This window comes from Nomascus leucogenys, chromosome 10 (genome assembly GCF_006542625.1).
Source record: "Nomascus leucogenys isolate Asia chromosome 10, Asia_NLE_v1, whole genome shotgun sequence".
In the NCBI taxonomy this organism is placed as follows: Eukaryota; Metazoa; Chordata; class Mammalia; order Primates; family Hylobatidae; genus Nomascus; species Nomascus leucogenys.
This window is the reverse complement of record NC_044390.1, coordinates 67,572,622-67,587,745: the sequence shown is the minus strand read 5'-3', so window position 1 is coordinate 67,587,745 and position 15,124 is coordinate 67,572,622. Positions and strand designations below refer to the sequence as shown.

The following is a 15,124-nucleotide window of genomic DNA, read 5'->3' as shown; positions in this document are numbered from 1 at the left end:
GCTTCTTTAAGACTTTAGTTTTCCATTGATCGTGCAGTTACTTCTTGTATCAATATCATCCTTTCTTATTATCGATCATTCTCTTTCAACATTTCCTAAGATACCCTTGCTTGTTTTCTATGATAAAATTATCACATCTTTTATCACACTCTTAAAAAGAAAAGTTTCTTTGGGAGTTTGAGATGGTGCCAAACGTAGATATTTAGGGAGAAAATCTGCTCATTTCTGATATTTAATTTTGCCTTTCAAGGGCACAGCATGTCTCCATTTGCTCAAATATGCTCTTTTTTTTTTTTTTTTTTTTTGAGACAGAGTCTTGCTCTGTCGCCCAGGCTGGAGTGCAGTGGTGCAATCTCGGCTCACTGCAAGCTCCGCCTCCCGGGTTCAGACCATTCTCCTGCCTCAGCCTCTCCAAGTAGCTGGGACTACAGGCGCCCGCCACCACGCCCGGCTAATTTTTTGTATTTTTAGTAGAGACGGGGTTTCACCGTGGTCTCGATCTCCTGACCTCGTGATCCGCCCGCCTCGGCCTCCCAAAGTGCTGGGATTACAAGCGTGAGCCACCGTGCCCGGGCTCAAACGTGCTCTTCCACCTCTCAGTCTTATAGATTTTTCCCGTATATGTTCCAGTTTGTTGATTGATGCTTCCTTGTCATTTTTCTTTTTTTTTTTTTTTTTTTTTTGAGACGGAGTCTCACTCTGTCACCCAGGCTGGAGTGCAGTGGCGTGATCTCGGCTCACTGCAAGCTCTGCCTTCCGGGTTCACGCCATTCTCCTGCCTCAGCCTCCCGAGTAGCTGGGACTACAGGCGCCCGCCACCACGCCCGGCTAATTTTTTGTATTTTTAGTAGAGACGGGGTTTCACCGTGGTCTTGATCTCCTGACCTCATGATCCACGCGCCTCGGCCTCCCAAAGTGCTGGGATTACAAGCGTGAGCCACCGCGCCCGGCCTCCTTGTCATTTTTCTCTCCCTCCTCCTTGTACAGTAATTAATGCTTTGATTTCATCTGTTTTGTCTTTACTATATCACCAGATTGTAAACTTCTAGAAGAGAGGAATCATTGCTTATATTTATTTCATATTCCCTTTGCATAGCTAGCAATGTTTTACATATGCAGAAATAATAGCTTTGGTCTAGTATAAATATCACTGGGGAGGAGACATGAGGAGATTAAGGGTGGAGTGCCAGTTCTGACATTCCGTAGCTTCACGCATGACCTGGAACTACTCACTCAGCACCTCCTCCCAACACTACCACCCAGAGGCTCCCCTGATTGGGGATTTAAATCGAAATAATAGGGTTGCCGTAAAGATTAAAAAGTGAATCTTTCATAGGTTTTCAAATATATGTATACAGTGACATGTACAAAAAAAGTTCACCACATTGTTTCCAATGGTAAGAAATTGGAAACAGCATAATGTCCATCAAAAAGAGAATGGATACAATAAATAAATTGCACATTCACAGGTAAATACTATACAGCAATAAAATAATTATAATCTGAACTAAAATAAATGACTATAAAATGACCTAGCAGCTGGGCATAGTGGCTTACACCTGTAATCCCAGCACTTTGGGAGGCCAAGGCGGGCAGATCAGCTGAGGTCAGGAGTTCGAGACCAGCCTGGCCAACATGGTGAAATCCCATCTCTACTACAAATACAAAAAATTAGCTGGGGATGGTGACATACGCCTGCAATCCCAGCTACTCGGGAGGCTGAGGCAGGAGAATCGCTTGAACCCAGGAAGTGAAGGTTGCAGTGAGCCAAGATCGTGCCACTGCACTCCAGCCTGGGCAACACAGCACTCCATCTCAAAAAAAAATTAAAAATAAAATAAAATGAACTAGAACTAGATGTATTCATATGAATAAATGGGAAAATATCATATTGAGCAAAGGAATCAGGTTGCAGAATAATACATACAGTTTGATGTAAAGATATGCAAAGCAGTGCTACATTTTATTACTGTTACTCTACTGCAGGGGTCAGCAAACTATGACTCTCGGACCCAACCCAGCCTGCCAAGGACCAGATTTGCCCTTTTGTTTACTTGTTGTCTATGGCTCCTTTCTGAGCCACAGTGACAGAGTTAAGTACTGTAGTTGCAATACAATCCATATGGTCTGCAAAGTCTAAAATATTCAGTCTATCCTTTGTAGAAAAAGCTTGTGATCCTTGCCTTAACTGTAAAGACATGAATGAAAGTAATGAGCCCCATAGTCAGAATAGAGCTGCAGAATGTGAGTGGGCAGGTACATAGGGAGTTTCTATAATATCCGTAATGCTCTCCTTCTAAGTTGAGCAATAAATACAAGGAAGTTTATTATATTACTCTATTTTGTTGCATGTTGGAAATATTTCACAATGAAAAAGACTGAATGAAATTATATATGGAAAGCTTCCTATGTAAAAATACGTAAGTTCATACAGGGTTTCTCCCTTTATCACACATCCTTGCCCTTGCTACACACCATTCTTAAAGCTTTGAGGAAAAAGTAATTCCTTCCCATAAAATGTTTGGGGAACCTAACTGTGGCCAATGGGGAGCTACTGGAAATTTTGAGTGGCACAATGAAATCAGTAGTTATAATTAGTCTAGTGAGAAGGTGGGCTGGGGAGGGGAAGCAGTAAAAGAAGGAGAAACATTCAGGAAGTTGTTGTGTGGTGACCAGAGTGCATAGCAGCATGGGTCAGTAGAGATGGGAAAGAAGAACTTGTGTACAGCCTACAAAAAGGAGGAGGAAGGAGAAGCAGCAGCTCCATGATACAAAGTTTAAGCCTTGGGTATTGGTGAAAGCAGGGACAAAATGTTTATTTTACTTTCTGTTTATTTCTAAAATGCTGTAACCTAAGTCTTCATTTAAGGACCCAGGAATTATTTCAGAAATGGTATGCACTGTTTGTTTTTATTGTGATAAGACACATAGTTACTGGTAGCTTGGACTCCCACTTTCTGGTTATCAATATTTACTTATTTAGATACTGTGTGTCACGGGAAGTTCATGGCATATGGAGCTCCTCTGATTTAGCATAAACCATTTGCAATCAGAGACCTTGGAAAGACACTGCTGCAATTAAATAACTTTGACTCTGATTTAGAGGAATCTTAGTTCTTGGAGGATGAAGATAAAAACCGATTACATGCACTAGTTCACTATGAACTGTACATATCAAGACATCATCCTTGGTGACATTGTCTCAAATGAACTCAGTTGTTGATAGCAAAGTATACACTTTGTTGGATATCTGTGTAATCCATTTTTAAAGGGCAGGAAAAAACATGAAGGTTTTCTAACCATCATCATTTTATGCTCAGAGGAAGCCTTAGATTCTGCCCAAAGGCTGGAAATACATTCTTTTTTTTTTTTTTTTTTCCTAAGACAGAGTCTTGCTCTGTTGCCCAGGTCGGAGGGCAGTGGCGCCACCTCAGCTCACTGCAGTCTTCATCTCCCGGGTTCAAGTGATTCTCCTGCCTCAGCCTCCCAAGTAGTTGGGATTACAGGCATGCACCACCACACCCAGCTAATTTTTGTATTTTTAGTAGAGACAGGGTTTCACCATGTTGGCCAGACTGGTCTCAAACTCCTGACCTCAAGTAATCCACCCGCCTTGGCCTCCCAAAGTGCTGGGATTACAGGCATGAGCCACCGCGCCTGGCCTAGAAATGTATTCTTAAGGAAAAAGAGAAAAGAGCTCTAGGAAAAGAAAAAACGTTTTATTTTTCCAAGTATTTGGTCTTCAAGCAGCACTCAAACTGAAGTTCTTTCCAGGACAGAAATACAGATTTAGAATAAATAGATACTTCTGAAAATCCAGAGACACATCAAGGACAGCGTATGGCCAACAAGGATGGCTGTGAGCCAATATGACCATTGGACCACATCATTCTGAAGACAGTGCTCTATAAGAACCAAACAATTTTTATTACTATCTTAGTAACCACTACATAGGTTTTTTGGTGATAGATTAAAATAAAATCTAATATTTAAATTAAAATTTTAATTAAATTTTTAAAATTAAAATTAAAATAGCTTTTATGAGTAGGCAGATTCCAAGTGATGTTACCTGATTTAATCTATCATAAGCTAAGTAAGAACTAATATAAACACTTTACAGATGAGAAAACTGAGGTTCAAAGAGATTAAGCAATCTTTCCCAGGTCATGTTACTAGTAAGAAGCAGAGTGGGGATGTAACCTGTGTCTAACTCTAAATCCGTGCTCTCATGCAGCTCTCCCACTGAGACTACCACCAGCCACCCACAATCCTTACTGAAGGTCACTGGGCAATTCTGTAAGGTCACTTCTGCTAAGGCACTCAGCATTAGCTGTTCACATGCACAAATCAATCAGGTAAGCTGGAACAGGGTTTACCCACAGTATCATTTTGTTTCTTCTCAAACTTCTTTTGCTGTTTCTAAAATCTCCATTGAAAGGCATACTTCCTTCAGGTGCTATACATCAAAAATTCCTGCATCGACTGGGCGCGGTGGCTCAAGCCTGTAATCCCAGCACTTTGGGAGTCCCAGGCAGGCAGATCATGAGGTCAAGAGGTCAAGACCATCCCGGTCAACATGGTGAAACTCCATCTCTACTAAAAATACAAAAATTAGCTGGGCATGGTGGCATGCGCCTGTAGTACCAGCTACTTGGGAGGCTGAGGCAGGAGAATCGCTTGAACCCGGGAGGCAGAGGTTGCAGTGAGCCGAGGTTGCACCACTACACTCCAGCCTGGTGACAGAGTGACACTCTGTCGCAAATAAATAAATAAATAAATAAATAAGTAATAAAATACCTGCATCAACCAGATAACCAGATATCCACAGCTTTCGAAGCGTCTCTGCTCTCTGGAGCTTACACAATGGTGCCCAAACAACAGCTGATCTTTATTTCCAACTAGATGTAGAAGAAGCACCTGGAGTTGAGGCTTCTAGGACCAGGAACCTGGAAGTGAATGTCTTCTTAAATTTTGCACCCTCAGTGCCTCACTTGCCTAGCTCTAGGCCTAGCCCTGTTTCTCAACTCCTTGATTAGCACAAACTCCAGGAGACTTTCATAGCCCGGGGTACCTCTTCTTTGTAGTGGTGTTACCATTGTAATTCAACCTTTGTTTTTGTGGATTTGGTTTTCTGTGTCCCCCATTAAACCAGCAGCTCTGGGAGAGATTACATTGGATCTCCAATGCCTTGCACAATGCCAGCCAGGTACATCTTAGATGCACAACAAATTATTGTTAATTGAGTAAATGAACAAATGGTTGCATGAATAAATAAAGTAACTAATACATAAATGAGTGAATGAATAATATACCTTACTAGATAACCACCTTTAGAATCAGTCTTGTTTAGGCCATAGGACAGAAATTAGTGAATAGAGGCATACAACACAATACACACAAGAGCCGAAGAAGGATTTTTTTTTTTTTTTGTCGCATAAAGAAACCTAACAACTAAGTCTGCTTCCCCACAATGTAGACTAATTAGTGAACGGTAACCATTTTTATTGGAAATCTCTTAAGCATAGGCTTTACAGTCTCCCCATCAGAACCATTTTATACATGAGTTGACCACCCCAGGAAATTGTTTTGTTTTGTTTCGGGGTTTTTGTTGTTGTTTGTTTTGAGACAGGGTCTCTCTCTTTCACCTGGGCTGGAGTGCAGTGGTGAGATCTTAGCTCACTGCAGTCTTGACCTCCCAGGCTCAAGCAATCCTCACACCTCAGCCTCCAGAGTAGCTGGGACTACAGGCGTGCACCACCCGCCCAGCTAATTTTATTTATTTATTTATTTATTTATTTAATTTTTTTTTTGAGATGGAGTCTCGCTCTGTCACCCAGGCTGGAGTGTAGTGGCGCCATCTCGGCTCACTGCAAGCTCTGCCTCCCGGGTTCACGCCATTCTCCTGCCTCAGCCTCCTGAGTAGCTGGGACTACAGGCGCCTGCCACCATGCCCAGCTAATTTTTTGTATTTTTAGTAGAGACAGGGTTTCACCGTGTTAGCCAGGATGGTCTCGATCTCCTGACCTCATGATCCACCAGCCTTGGCCTCCCAAAGTGCTGGGATTACAGGCGTGAGCCACCGTGCCCAGCCCCAGCTAATTTTTTAAATTTTTTGTAGAGACAGGATTTCACCATGTTGCCCAGGCTGGTCTAGAACTCCTGAGCTCAAGCAATCTGCCCACCTCAGCCTCCCAAAGTGCTGGGATTACAGGAGTGAGCCACCATGCTGGGCCGCAAATAGTTTTAATTAATCTCGCGAATTTCCCGTTGTTAATTCTCTTCCATCAGAACTACCAGGAATAGTTTTGTTGTTGTGGTTGTTTGGTCTTCTTAATGTTCACTCTTCATAATCAGGAAAGTTTGTTTTTTCTTTTTTTGCATTATGTACATTAGTCAAAATGGTCAAGAAGCTATTTTGTTTACTGCTTTCTCCGTGACTAGCTTGTCATTTTTTTTTTCAAATACTTCATTGGATCTTTGAAATATTATGCCTCTTACTCATGGAAATTGTTTGCAAAGATGGCCACCATAACTGCTTCCTTTCCACACGCTCTTACAATGTGAGTTTGCCACTCCTCTCATCAATGCACAAAGTCTGTTTCGCTAGCCCTTGGACCTGAGCTGGTTTAATAACTTCCTTGACCAACAGAATGTGGTGGAAGTGAGGTTGTGGGACTTCTAAGCCAGGCCTTAAGAGACCTTGCAACTTCTGTTTTCCATATCTAAGAAAGAATGCTGCCCTGAGATTGCCATACTGTTTGCAGATATCTCAGATTTAAAAATCTCATGGAGAAAGAAGTCCAGCTCTTCCAACTATCCCAGCCGACAGCCACATCAAGACCCCAAACATGCGTGAGGCCATCTCAGTCCTTTCATTCCAGTTGATCTCACATCTGAATAAGCAACATGAGTGAACCCAGGCATAACCAGCAGAGAAGCTGCTCAGCCGCCCCACAGAACTATGAGAATTAATGGATCATTCCTGTTTTATGCCACTAAGCTTTGGGATGGTTGTTACAAAGACATAAATAACTGGTAGAGAAGTCAGTACCTGGAAGTGAGATGCTGTCTAAAAAAACCCCTAACATATATAGCTTGGGCTTTGGGATTGGGGCATGATCTGAGGCTAGAAGGGCAGTGAGGAGACTGGTTAGTGGAAACTGGAAGAGCAATAAGAAAATTCCCATAGGAGGTGGGAAGATGGGGGTCCTGTTTATAATCATGAAACAATCAGTAAAACTGTCTCCTGTGGTAACTTGGAAGATAGAAATGTTTCTAATAAACTTATAGATCTAAGATTTCCCACTAGTATGGTGGATGTGTCAGTTGGTCTCTTTAGCTATGTGTGATAAGGTACTTACTCTTTAAAAATGGCATCTCAACATCAATTTCTCATTCCATTCACTCATTTATTTAGTCAGTGTACATTTATTGACAGGCACTGGACATAGTAAAAAATAATGATTTTTCAGAAAGCTTAGTAGAAAAGTCAGGCAAGAAAAACCCAGTTATAGTAGTGTGAGGATTGCTACAACAGAGCTAAGCACAGGTGCCATCAGGAACACAAGCAGGGACATTCATTCATCCAATATTCATTAATTCTCTACTATATACCAAGTTTCGGTCTAGGTTTTAAAAATACAGTGGTAGGTAAGACAAAAAGCTTACATTCTAGAGGGATAAGTGAATAATACACAAGTCAACAAATAATAGGATTTCTGATGAGGATAATAAGAAAGTAAAAGAGAAGGATAGAGTGTTGTAGTTGAACACAGTTTTGGAGAAGGCAATCAGAGAAGAGCTCTCTGAAAAGTGGACATTTGAACTGAGATGTGAAGGACAAGAATGAGTAAGTCATACAAAGGGAAAATAAGTTCAGGCAGAGTGATCAGCAAAAGCTAAGGGCCTGGGCTTGGAGTGTTGGAAGAACAACACAAGCCCAGCGAGGCTGGAAATGAGTGAGCCAAGGAGGGGCTATAGGAGATGAGGTCTGAGAATAGGCAGCTCTTGTATGGCCTGTTGGCCATGGTAAGGAGTTTGGATCTTCTAAATGGAAGTAATTGATGAGTTTTAAACAAGGGTATAGCGAGGAGAATGAGGGAAATCTTTCTGAGCGTGGAGGGTTGATTCTTGAACTTAGTCTTGAAGGAATAGGCATTAGGCTAGGAAAATGGCATGCAACAGGGATGGCTATAGGAAGGGAAAATAGCATGCTGTGTTTCTGAGCAACCCTAAATAGTTGTCTATGCTGTAGCTAGTGGACTCAGCTCAAATCAGTGGAAGAAGGACGACCTATTCAAGAAATTGTGGCAAGAAAATTGCCTATGCTTTGAAGGTAAAAATAAAGATATCTTTATGCATCATTCTTGGGAAATACATCTCAGATGGATTAAAGACTGAAAATTATAAAATTATTGGAAGAAAATATATTTATGAACTTTATGGATTTGGGGATTGAGAAGGACTTTATTAAATAAGAAGTAAATAGGAAAAGAATACATTTGAGAACGTTGAAATGTAAGACAGAGGTTAAGGCATCATAAACAAAGCTAAATATATAAAAATGGATAAAAATATTTACAACATAAATAACACCAAAAATATTAGTACAAACAATATATAAATGATTCCTATAAATAAAAACAGAAAGGATAAACAATCCAAGAGAGAAATTGGCAAAGGATACAAAAAGGAAATTCACCAAAGTGGAAACACAAGTGGCCAGTAAACACAGAAAATATCTGAAACTAATAATAATTAGAAAAGTGGAAATTACTATAACTAAATACCATTTTCACCTATCAGATTATCAAAAAATTTTAACTTCGATAATATTCAAAGTGTATGAAAATATGCATTCTCACATATTGCTAGTGGGGGCATAGGTTTTAGTCTTTTTGGAGGGCTCTTTAGCAGTGTATGTTAAAATAAAGTGCAATTTTAAGTCCTAGGTATCTTTCCTGGAGAAATACTTGCTGGTGTGCACCAGGATGTTCATTGTAGCATTGCCTCTAATGCAGAAAGAGGGCAAACTGCCTAAAAAACCATCAACAGTGGAATGGCTAAATGAACTGGGCTCTATAGTATCAAATGTTAGGAAGTGGTTAAACAAGATTAAAGTGTTTTGATATGTATTAACATTGAAACAGTGAAGTAGAGGAGAATGGGGCTAGGGGAAGGTCAAAAAATATTTTAGACTTGGTCATAATGTTGAAACTTTTAACACAATGACTACATTAAGATATGTCAGTCTCCTAGGGTATCATTTCCTGTCCTCAACTTCGGCAATTATATAATCAGATGCTATAAGCAGATATATTTAGATTCTCTAGAAAAGAAGGGTTTGCTTCATTTTCTTAAAACAATTTTAGGATTGTGCAGCATTTTTGAGCTTCAACGAAAATTATAAACCTCTCTCTAGGAAAGACATACACAAAATACAGATATTTTTCTAAATTAATAAATGTTTAAGAGAAGTTTTATGTTCACTATAAAACTGAACAAAATATACGGAGAGCCTCCATATACCTCTTCCCCTCCACCCCCCACACACATGCACAGCCTCCTCTACTTTCAACAACTAGCACCAGAGTGGCACATTTTTTTACAATCGATGAACCTACACTGACATATCTTTATCAGCGAAAGACTATAGTTTATGTTAGGGCTCAATCTTGGTGTTGTGTATTCTATGGGTTTTGACAAGTGTTTAATAACATGTACTCACCACTGGTAATATCATACAGAATGATTTCACTACCCTAAAAATTCTCTGTAAAATGCTTAGATTTTTAGATGTAGTCTCAAGCGACCCTGCCCCTCTGAAGCCCAATTATAGCCTCAGATTCAGAGTCGGGACTCCAGGAGAGCAAGAATCTTTTACATGACCTCTTTGGAATAACATTTCTTTGTCCTGTCTCTGCCCTGCAAATTCTGGATGGCAACCAGCTTTTGCTCCTTAAGCCCCAGGCTGGTATCCACTTGTCATCTACAATGGCAGCTTCCATAGCTCTCTAGGACATGGCAGCAAATAGCTCTCTCTGCTTAGGAACAGTCTCAGCCCAGAGCAGTGTTTTTATTTTCTCTAATCAGCAACATCCCACAGCAGGACTATCTTCTCCATGCACAACTATATTATCTACCATGTTTTCCAGATAACTGTGTTAAATCTATCTACAGGACTTGAAAATGCAAAGCCATACTATTTCTCCTTTTCTTTACATTAATAACATTAATAAAAATGTAAGAGACCCAGGTTGTCTCAGGTTCATTGAGACCTGGAAAAGGCCATCTAAATCTCTTTAAAATGGGAAGCAAAATCTCAAAGTTTTGTTAGGATTTTATCTTAAAAACTGAAAATTAATACAAATTTATTTTATATTTATACATATTTATTTTAATCACCAGAACCCTGTTACATTTCTTAATCCTAACAAAGAATAAATCTTATTTTTTTCCTGTGCAGTATTTGCAATTTTACTTTGCAATCAAGTTGCATTATATTAGTGTCATCTTATCACAAATTTACAAAGCAGAGCGAGTAGGAACAGTAGATGTTCCTTTATGGCCAAAATTGGAAATGGGCAAACTGAGGGAGAAAATAATTCACTGTGAAGAGCAAAGGGGTTAGGGGATTCCAGAGCAGGGTGAGAGAAGGGAGAGAAAAGACAGAAGGATGGATATTTGTATGTAATAATGATTTTTGCCTCATACAGCTTGGTGACTAAGGACATTCATATGGTGATGCCTTTTAGCTACATCGTCACTGTAAAAACTACTGTGACAATAAAAAATACCTGGGAGGAAAATTGTTCCTATTTCTTTTTTTTTTTTTTTTAATTTTGAGGTGGTATCTCACTGGGTTACCCAGGCTAGAGTGCAGTGGCATGATCATAGCTCACTGCAGCCTTGAACTCCTGAGCTCAAGCAATCCTTCCACCTCAGCCACCTGAGCTGCTGGGATCACAGGCACTCATCACTGTGTCTAGCTTGTTCCTATTTTTTTTTTACTCCCCTTTATAATCTGTGTTGCTAGAGATTGAGATAAAAATGAGACTGAGAGCAAAGGGAAGGGGAATCTCTTTCTATGAGGAAAAGAACCTTTTCTGTCCTTTATGCACCCACCTAATGACAATGTGAGCCTTTGAAAATCTATCACATCATGATATGCATTCTCATGGCACACATAATCCAGAGACTGTGAGCCACAGCAGTTCTGAGCTCCTCTAAGATGTCCCTAATCACAGCAGCATGGAGAGTTCATTGTGGTCTTTAATTAAAATGCTGATAACAGAACTGTTCAATCAGCTATCTTAGACTGGTCTCTGGGTTAAAACAAATAGTGCTCCAAACTTTCCAGTTTCCCTACTGATGGTGCAATCTCTCAAAAATGCCCTATGCAGGAGGTTTCAGGAAACCTCAAACTAGTTCCTGGGTTTAACAAATCACCCCTGTCAGGCTGGAATGCTTAACGGCTGGTCCCCCCTCGCCGCTCCCCCATCATTCCCCATTTCAAGTTTTCCCAGCCTCCGCCAATAGCCAATATTGGAGTAGCCAGGAAGAAGCTTTGGAGTCAGAAAGACCCACCCTCAAATTCAGGTCCCGCTACTTCCTAACCCTCCGCCTGCGGGCGGGTTACTTGTCCTTTTTGAGTCTCAGTTTTCTCATCTGTAAAATGAGTATAAGAAAAACTCCCGGCTGGGCGCAGTGGCTCACGCCTGTAATCCTAGCACTCTGGGAAGCCGAGGCAGGTGGATCACCTGAGGTCAGGAGGTCGAGACCAGCCCGGCTAACATAGTGAAACCCTGTCTCTACTAAAAATACAAAAATTAGCAGCATGGTGGTGCACTCCTGTAGTGCCAGCTACTCAGGAGGCTGAGGCAGGAGAATCGCTTGAACCCGGGAGGCGGAGGTTGCAGTGAACGGAGATAGCGCCGCTGCACTCCAGCCTGGGAGACAGAGTGAGACTTTGTCTCAAAAAATAATAATAATAAAAAATAAAGAAAAATTCCCATACAGGGTTTTTGTGAGAAGGAAACAGGCGAATGAAGTAAAGGCTAGGACATGTTAGTAGACATTGTAGAAAAGCTAGCTCCATCACACCCTCATGCATACACATATTTCTTTTCTTTTCCTTGCAGAGTCCAAAGGCCTCACAACCATTGGATATTCCACTGCAAATGGCCCAATCTTGGAGACGTGGAACAAGAGGAAGGACAAGGATTCTATGACTTTCCCTCTCCAGCTGTGGTGAGAGGGCAGAGGTACGTGGTAGGAAATTGCTACAAATCTTGAGGAAGGGTCTCAGGACAAGAGAGCTTTGTCCCCGGCCAGTACTTTATCAGTTAACCAGGAGTTGCATCAGTATTTGTTGCAACATCCTCAGAAAACAGAAAAGTCCACGGTACAAATGGCACAAATCCATAGTTTGGAGGACTGGGGGTAGGAAGGTAACACAAAGATAAAAGTGTCTATCATTTTATAAAATCACAGCTAGAAACAAAATGGTAGCTCCCTGAACATTGTTTCCTCTCTTCTCCCTTCCTTTTTTTAGGAACAGAAAAGAAAATTTATTAGATAGATAGATATTTAAACCACTTTATTGAGGTGTGACTGACATATAAAAGCTTTACATATTCCATGTATACACTTTGATGAGTCTGGGGATAGGCATACACTCATTAAATCATCACCACAATCTATACCATAAACCTATCCATCACCTCCAAAAGTTTCTTCCTGCCTCCTTATTTATCACTAATATTATTTCTAAGGGTCCCTACCTCTTTTGTCAATACTCCTGAAGTGGTTCTAAGACAGCACCAGAAACAGCATCAGATTTCTTTAAAGCTCAAAGCTCAGGTGTGAGTTTCTTAGAGGAAGAATACAAGGTGAGTCACTTGTCATTCCCTCTTGCCCCTCCCTTCTAAGTAAAAACCCAATTAAAAGAAGTAAGTCTGGCTCCACAGTTGCCCCATTCACTTTGTCAATAAGGAGACAAAGAGATATCTTATCTATAGATTTAGTCCTTGGACAATTTTATTACTAAAGTTCTTCCTCATACTCACATTTCTATCTTTTAAAAATATTTCCATCTGATATTTCCTGTGATATTAATGTTCAAAATGGAAAGCAATAGAAGAGTTTACAACTGAAGTCAAGAAAGAAGACTTTTTCTACCTACTCTTCTTCTAGGGAAAAATTTCATTTCAATTAAGCATAGGTTAAATGTCCTATTCTTATTTCCCAAGTCATCTGACATTAGCAGTACTCCCAAGCTCACATCAAGATTTGATAAATCACCAAAATATAGCACACTATACAGGTCAAATTGTTTATGGAATCAGAATGGAAACATTTCTGAAATTTACTGTCTCCAGTGATTTACTCAGGTGACCACAATGTTAAAAGAATATTTCTAAATAAGTTTTCAATAGGTAAGCAACTGTTAAGACTCATTAACTTCTGCTTCTGCTTCTTTTTGTTTTTGAGTTTCTTTCTTTTTTAATTTTCAGGACTTTATATCAAACTCTACTAACTTAGAATTCATTTATTGACATACATTACTGATGTCAAAGAGAAACTTTTAAGTGACTATTTTTTCTCTGTTGCTGTGAGATAGACAACCCACTCCCAAAGGAATTAGGTACTTACTTGGATTGTTTTGGGTCAGAGATGGACTTTCAAGGCCCTGGGAGGATTCTGGATTGAGTCTTCCTCTCCAGATCCCAGCGATTTTGCTACAAATGCTCAGAATCCAATTTCGCATTAGGGTAAGTCGGGGAGACAATGAGGTGAGGAGGAGGAGAGAGTTCCAGTGTACTGTGCATGATCACAGGCAGCCTTCCGGGCTAGCAGCAGCATCTCTTCCTTGGCTCTGTGCCTCATGGACACAGATTAGTCATTAACAATCCTTCCCTGCTAAATGATATAAACATAGAAAGGAACCTTGGGAGAGCCTCGAGATTCCCAAGACAAAACCGCAGAGCCCCAGAATGAGGAATGTGACAAAACTAAGGAGCCCTGCAGCTTGCCTTTGAAAGCACTTCTCCTCTGGCCGTTTTGTGGGCTCCTGGGCACCCGTATTTCTGTACACATCAACTAAAACCAAACTGTCATCTTCCCTCTCTCTCACTCCAACTTCTCTGAATAGCTCTATCACTTCCCAGGGACTGAACTAGGAGCTGGGAGCCTTTTTGACCTTTCCCTCTCCCCAGCAGCCCATATCAAATAATAACAGATTTGGGTTGATTGCATCTTTGGAATGTCTCTTATTTCCAACCCACATTGTTCTTCTCCTACTTTGGGCCTATCATAGCTTCCTTTCTGGATGACATTGGTCCCACAACCCCTTTTTCTTCTCTCCCCTTCTTCTGTTTTCCAAGTTGCACAGCAATGTGGAAGCACGGGCTCTGGTGCGATGCCCACTCTTTAGTCACAGCCTTGAGCAAGACATTTAGCCTCTCTGAGTCTCAGTTTCCTCATCTGTAGAATGGATATGGAGAAACCATCTCATGGGCTGTGGTGAGAATTACATGAGTAGTTAAAATGTTTAGAAAAGTGTGTGGCAGATAGCAATCACCCAATAATTTGTGGCCATTATTATTTCTTTCCTTCATTAGTTGAACCATCATTGATTGATTGTCAGCCTACTATGTACCCAGCAACTTGCTAGGTGCTCCCCTCATCAAAAATCCCCAATGCACTTTCTATGCCTAAAAAACAAACACAAAATGCATGACATTTAGAACCCCTTCCACATCTGAAGATCTAGCCCTAATGTCTCTAGGATTTTCTCACATTCTGTCTCTTCAGACATCCCAACCTCTGCCAACCTGTACCAAGCTCTCCCACCTCCACACCTTTGCACAAGCTCTTCCTTCTACTTCAGTTACCTTCTTTTCACACCCACACATCTTCCAGGCATGGAACAGAAGCAGAGTTCTCGCTGAAGCCAGGCCCATTCCTCTTTTGCCCCTACTCTGCCCACCAAACTCCCCTGATCTTTTATTTGTAGTTTCCTTGCTGTCCCTTAACTCCTCTGACCTTACATATTATAGTTTTCTACTTGTTTTATCTCTTTTACAAAAACCAGGCGTGGTAGCAGACTTGTATTGTATCTACC

General features: G+C 40.7%; 1 protein-coding gene across 4 annotated transcripts in view; it reads right to left on the bottom strand.

The window, feature by feature from the left end:
- Positions 1–13,940, bottom strand: part of NR1H4 (nuclear receptor subfamily 1 group H member 4) — a 92,137-nt gene extending 78,197 nt beyond the window's left edge. For 3 of the 4 annotated variants that reach the window (XM_004089421.2, XM_012509851.2, XM_004089420.2), the window contains exon 1: positions 13,654–13,846. The gene's annotated coding sequence lies outside the window, so the exon portion shown is untranslated. Of the gene's footprint in view, positions 1–13,653 lie in introns of all 4 variants that reach the window. The other variant, XM_004089419.2, reaches the window with a different exon arrangement.
- Between the last annotated feature and the right edge of the window lie 1,184 nt (positions 13,941–15,124).